At 40.1% G+C, this 6,645-nt stretch overlaps 1 pseudogene; it reads left to right on the forward strand.

Annotated features, from left to right (window-relative positions):
* LOC102819217 overlaps window positions 1-5,728 on the forward strand; it is an 87,457-nt pseudogene extending 81,729 nt beyond the window's left edge.
* Window positions 5,729-6,645: the final 917 nt, after the last annotated feature.

A 6,645-nucleotide genomic window follows, 5' to 3' on the forward strand; every position in this document is an offset into this window, starting at 1 on the left:
GCTTTGCAGTCTGGTGCATTAACCCACAGCGCCACCTCAGGACTCCCTATCTATACATACAAACGTACACACACACGGGACCTATATCTATGTCTAAAAGAAAAGCTTAGGGGCTGGTCAAATATTCGACAATTCCTCAATTGTATACACCTCTTATATAGCATATATGTGCAGGATCAGGCAGTGTTTCGTTCTGCTGTGCATTAGGTCACTATGAGTCGGCACCAACTTGATGGCACCTAACAACAACAACAATAGCTTTAATCGTGTAACATCTATTTATTTTTTTTGAGGACTTTTTTTTTTAATACAAAAGGAAATACTGCCAATAAACAGGAATTATCAGCTGCAGGCTCCTACGCTACAGTTATAAACATGTTGTTGTTGTGGTTAAGTGCCTTCAAGTCGGTTCTGACTCACAGTGACCCTGTACAGGGTTTCCAAGGAGCAGCTGATGAGTTTGAACCTCCAATCTTGCAGTTTAAACCGGGCCTGTGGTTGCGTTCTTATCCTACAGCGAGCCACACCAAGTCTCCAGTTAAGAACATAATTGCTCGAAATATTCAAATGGTTTATTTCTTTCTGTTTGACCTAAACATGTATCACCCATGTTCTTGGTGAGCTCATCAGAGGCAGGTGGTTTCTAGATCATCTTTATTCACAAGGCTACTTTAATATTGTTGTTGTTGCGAAGTGCCACCGAGTCAGTTCTGACCCAAAGTGACCCTGAATAGGGTTTCTGAGAAGCACCTGGTGGGTTTGAACCACAGACCTTGTGATTCAAATGACCTTGAGGTCAAGTGTTTATCCTACAGCATCACACCAGAACTCCACCTTAATAATAACAGCTGACAATAGACCCAGTGTTACAGGTAAAGTGCATGAAACAAATAACATTTGCAGAGGAAAGTTCTCGCCCCTCCTCCCCTTCAGCCCGTTTCCACTCCAGTCATCTCCCACACTCGGATTTGACAGTATTCAAGTTGAGTTGAAGGAATCAAGTTAACCTCACATGGTTCAAGATTAAATCAACTGTAGGCATTAAACAGAGATCAGCCACAAACTACCCATTTAGTGCTGAGATTGAAGTAATAAACTCTGAGACTAAAGGACAACATGGTCCACATTTATTACTGGGGTCCGTACCAGTAGAGCCAAACTGGGGGAAGGCTTGTGGGAGGCAGTGCCTGGGACCTGCTAGGCCTTCTCCCATGAGCATCCACTAACATTTTCAGGATCTAACATGCTGGTGAGGATTGTTCACCTACAGATGATATAATCTAACAATCACACAGCACAGAACCTGAAACTGAAATAAAACTAACAGGAAGTCTCTTTTTTCATTTTGGTAATCATTTTCATTTTCATAATCTTAAACACTGGTATTACAAACTCAATTGACTGCTGCTATACACTCACTAAGCATTCAGTTTTCACATAAATGACTGGGTCGCAGAGTAATTTTAGTTCAATCAAGTAAAGACATAGGCATAAAAAAGTGAATTCCAAAGACAAGAAAGTGCTAAGATTGGTTGCCTCTGGAAGGAGGAGAACTAGCTTGGAGACACATTATGGAGGGAGAGTTACATCTGCATGTTTTGTTAGCTCCTGTCCAGTTGGCTCCTGAGTCACACTGACCTCATTTGTTATAGAGCAGAATTATCCAATAAGGTTTTCTTGGCTGTGACTTTTTGGAAGCACATCTGTAGAACCACTGTTATTGTTGTTAGGTGCCGTCGAGTCAGTTCTGACCCATAGCGATCCTGCATAGGGTTTATGAGGAGTGGCTGGTGAGCTTGAACCACCAACCTTGCAGTTCAAACTGACTTTTCAGTCCAGTGCATAAAACCACAGTGCCACACTAGGAAAGCTGAAACAGCCAACTTTTTAGTTAGCAAGCCATCTCAAGGTGTTTGCACTACACAGACCCCACTTCCACTGTCTACCCTTCTGTAAACTTTTTGAATGATTTACTTTGAGCATATACTACTTAAAACATTATTAGCAATGAGAACATCAGGAATAATAAAGTAGACACTGACACAGAAAGACATCCATGAATGAACCTTCATCTTAAAGTACAGCCAGTTGTCACACAAGAATCCTGGTGTGGCGCTGTAGGATAAAGGGCCATAAAGTGGGTTTGAATCACAAGGTCAGCGGTTCAGATGTCACCAGGTGTTCCTCTAAAACCCTATCAGGGTTGCTATGAGTCGGAACTGACTCTAAGGCTCTTAAAAACATAGCAAGTTGTGGGACAAGAGGCATAGACTCTAATTCCAATTGTCTTTTTTTAAAAAAAAGTTGTATTTCCACAGAGAAACATGAACCTTTAAGCTTGAGTCAGTGGTACTTTCCTTTGTCTTTGGACAATATATAGGTCTATTAGGACATAAACAAGTGTTCTTACTGAAAACAAATCTTTGTTCTAGAAGGCAAAGATCCTAGTTAAAATCCACTTAAACTTATTTCTGTACAAGAACAAACTGAAAGTTTGATTTTCAAGTCACAATTAAAAAAACTAAATGGTAGTCCTTTTTCACTTTTCATATTTTCCTCATTCCAAGTTTACAGTTGTTGTTGAGTGCTGCCAAGTTGGTTCTGACTCACAGCAACCCTTTGTAGGGTTTGCAAGGAATTGCTGGTAAGTTTCAACCACTGATCTTTCAGCTCAAACTGACCTTGCGGTCTAGCACTTTAAAGTACAGCACCACACTCAATAGATTATTTTCTATCAATAAGATTTCCAGGATGGTTGTTGTTAGTTACCGTTGAAACAGTTCTAACTCAGGGGAAACTGAATGTATGCTGAGTAAACTACTTCATAGCATCTTCAAAGCTGTGACTCTTTGGAAGCAGATGGCCCAGCCTGTCTTCAGAGGAACCTCTTGCTGGATTTGAATCACCAACCTTTTGGTTAGTAGTTCAAAGCGCTTAACTATGTGCACTACCACTGTCCTTATGCACACACACGTACTCACACATACATTCAAACGTTCATTTTGGCACATCTTGGAAAGAATCCAATTGTAATATTCTACCCAAATCTTAATTTTCTTTAGTGAATATGTGTGTTTTTGGCATATCTAGTAGGCAACCTACTAGAGCTGAATTTAGTTTATTCAGGAACTTGCATGCCAGTTTCAACAGAAGTTTAACTGATGTAGAAAGTTACACTATTTCTAAATCAAAACAAAACAGAAGTTTACCTGCCACAAAGTTAACTAATTAAAGTCAAGGACTTCTTTATACAACATTACATCTTTTGGTAAAGTTGTTGTTGTTGTTAAAGTGCTGTCGAGTAGGTTCCGACCCATAGTAGCCCTGTATAGGGTTTCCAAAGAACAGCAGGTGAGTTTGAACCACCAACCTTGCAGTTTAAATGGCTTTACAGTCTGGTGCATTAACCCACAGTGCCACACCAGGACTCCTTTGGTAAAGCAGGGCAGTATAAAAGGCATGAGTATGTCAATGTGTCCATCAACATAACTAAAAACCCCCACACCAGGCATCAGAAATTTTTTTCTGTAAAAGGCCAGATAGTAAATATGGTCTTGATTATAACCATTTGATTCGGCTGTTGTAGCACAAGAGTATCCACAGAAGAATAAGTGGGTCTATGCGCCAATCAAACTTTATTGATGAGCACTGAAATCTGAATTTTGTGTAATTTTCATGTGATATGAAATATAATTCTTCTTTTGATCTCATATTTTAATTAAAAAAAGTAAAAACTCTTTTGATCTCATATTTTAATTTAAAAAAGTAAAAACTCTTCTTAGCTTGCAGACTGCATAAAAATAGCCCCCATTTGGCCTGTGAGTCATTGTCTTTGCTAGTCCCTGCCCCAAAGTAACTCTTTAGCAAACTGGGTTTACATCACTTACTAGCTGTGTAATCCTAGTGCTCACACCAACCAGCCAACTGACCGACCAACACCAAACAACAAAGAAAATCACAGTAACAGCAGCTACTGATATTTACTTGAGTTTACCATGTTCCAACAGTATTCTAAGCATCTTAAATATGTGTTAATTTATTTAATTCTCACAGCAGCCTTACAAACAGGAGTCTTGGTGTGGTGCTGTAGGAAAAGCTGCTCCTTGGAAGCCCTATACAGGGTTGCTACAATGCACTTAGGAAACTGAGGCACAGAGAGGTTAAGTAAGTTGTCTAAGCTCACAAGGCTAGGCACTGGCGGAGCTGAGATTTGAAGACAGGCAATGGCTTCTGTTCTCAACTACATCAGACCCTAACCTTAACATTTCCCTCTCCTTTTTTATGAACATTTCATTTTCAATTACAAACAATTCTTTTCCAGAAATTAAAATGCACAATAAAATCAGCAGATATGGAAAGCTATGTACTAACTGCGGTACTGAACCTATATCAATAGTAAGAAAAATGAACACTTCATTCAAGCGGATGTGAGCTTCAGTGCTGGACCATCAGGGTCTACAATACCTGACTGTGTGCTGTGAGCTGGCTCAGGAGAAAATGCCCTGGGCTGGGTAGTGAGAGGTGTGGGTGGTGGTGGTGTGCCTTGGAACGGGGTTCTCCTTACAGAGACCCTATACAGGCTGTAAATCTTTGTAGGAGCGGAAAGCATCTAGGTCACTGATTTTTTTCTAAGTGACTCTTTTTAGTCTTCCAATTTAAATTGGTCTTTGGCTTTGCTGTACACATAATTGTTGATTTACAATATTTGTTTATTATTGATACATTAGCACTAATACACTAATAATCAGGGCGATGCCTTTCCTGAGACAGTTATAGTATAATTCAACTTAAATCACACCATGTGCGCTTTGTTTCTACTCCAGTCTTTACCTGTCAGTTGGTTCTGCACACTGGCATAAACCAAGATGATGCCCAGTAACTAAGACTTCAAAGGTCACTTGAATTTTTTTTTTTTTAGGGTATGAATGAAAATTTATTTTAGCATAGCCTTAGACTGCCAAAGTGGCTTTTAGAAGTTGGAGTAGAACACCATCACTTCTACCCAACAGCAGAACAAAAACAGCACTAAAGAACTTAATATTTCAAGACTTTGGCTTGTGAAGAAAATTAAGAATTGCTACAATTGAATTTGTTTCAGTTGTCTCTCACTGGGAGGTAGTCACTGGCCAGAAATTTATTTCAAAGTCTATTTTCATTATTTACATCATAATATTGACACAAGAGAGTGGGGTGAAGGTGGTGGAAGAAGAGGCCGAGCAGGAGAGGTTGAGCCGGGCCAGAGGCGGCTGTACTGCGAAGCCGCAGCGCCTGGGAGAATGGCTTCTGGAGAGCAGGGTACTGGCCGTGGAGGAGGCCACGGAGCACTATCAGCAGCTGTGCCAGACACTCCTTGAATATGCAGGGAAATGGAAAACTTCAGATGATCTCTTACCTTTACTGGAGGTATACACAGTGGCTATCCCAAGTTCTGTTACAACATGACCTTATCTTACCTCTGAATGTGAAAATGTAGCATTGGTTGTTGGCATTAAGCTGTGTTGAACTTTTATTGCGCCTGCAGGTTGAGTTATCAGATAAACAGTGGGAACAGTTTCAGACACTAGTACAGGGAGCTCATGAAAAGCTGATGGAGAATGGCAGCTATGAATTGAATTTTTTAGCTACTCTAGCTCAAGAGACTGAGGTGTAGAAAAACCTGGTACTGTGCGGTATTCTTTCCCAGGAACCAGTGGATAAGGATAAAGTAAATGAATATTTAGCTTTTTGAGGGCCCCATCTTGTTGGCTATGAGAATTAAACATCTAATCAAAACAAATCAGTTAAGTTAGGTAACTGCTCTAGCAAAACTATGTTCTGACCATGCAGAGGTTGGTTCAAAAGGTAGTTTTAAGCAAACCTGCCTTGTCTGTCTTTGTACATCATCACCAAATGAAAAGTTACTGCAAGAGGTTCACACATAAAGAGGAATTTTGCCCCAGGATGGGATATGCCTATATCCATATTTGATTTAGATGACTCAGAAGATGTGATGGGGTGAATGTATTTTGTGTATGGTAAGGACATAAATTTTTGAGGGCCAGAGGATGGAATGTCATGGATTGAATTGTGCTTCCTAAAAATCTGCATAATTTTGCTGAGCCATCATTCCCAGTATTCTGTACTTGTCCTCCATTTTGTGATCTGATGTAATTGGCCTCCATTTTGTGATGTGTTGTAAATGGTAACCTCTGTGCGTGTTACTGATGCAGGTTTTCTGTGGAGTGTTTTTTCTGTCATCACCCTTACTCACCACACTGCTTGGGTCATACCTTTTATCTTAAAAAAGAGAAAAGGAGAGAGAAATTAGCAGACAGGAGAGAGGGGCATCACTACTCCCAAGAAAGAAGATCCAGGAATGAAGTGCATCCTTTGGCCTGGGGTCCCTGTGCTGAGAATCTTCTAAACCCAGAGGAAGATAGATGCCAAGAAACAGAGTTCTCTGAAAAGCCAGGAAGCAGAAACTGAAGAGGTGAGGACCTTTCTCCAGAGTCAGCAGAGAGAGGAAAGCCTTCCTTTGAGTTAGCATTCTGAATTCTGATTTCTAGCCTTCTTAACTGTGAGGAAATAAATTTGTTTGTTAAAAAAAAAAAAAAATCTATCTATCTATCTATCTTTTAAAAGTGTATAAACCTAGAAGGAGAACAC

Source organism: Chrysochloris asiatica, unplaced genomic scaffold, assembly GCF_000296735.1.
Source record: "Chrysochloris asiatica unplaced genomic scaffold, ChrAsi1.0 scaffold00258, whole genome shotgun sequence".
Classification (NCBI taxonomy): Eukaryota; Metazoa; Chordata; class Mammalia; order Afrosoricida; family Chrysochloridae; genus Chrysochloris; species Chrysochloris asiatica.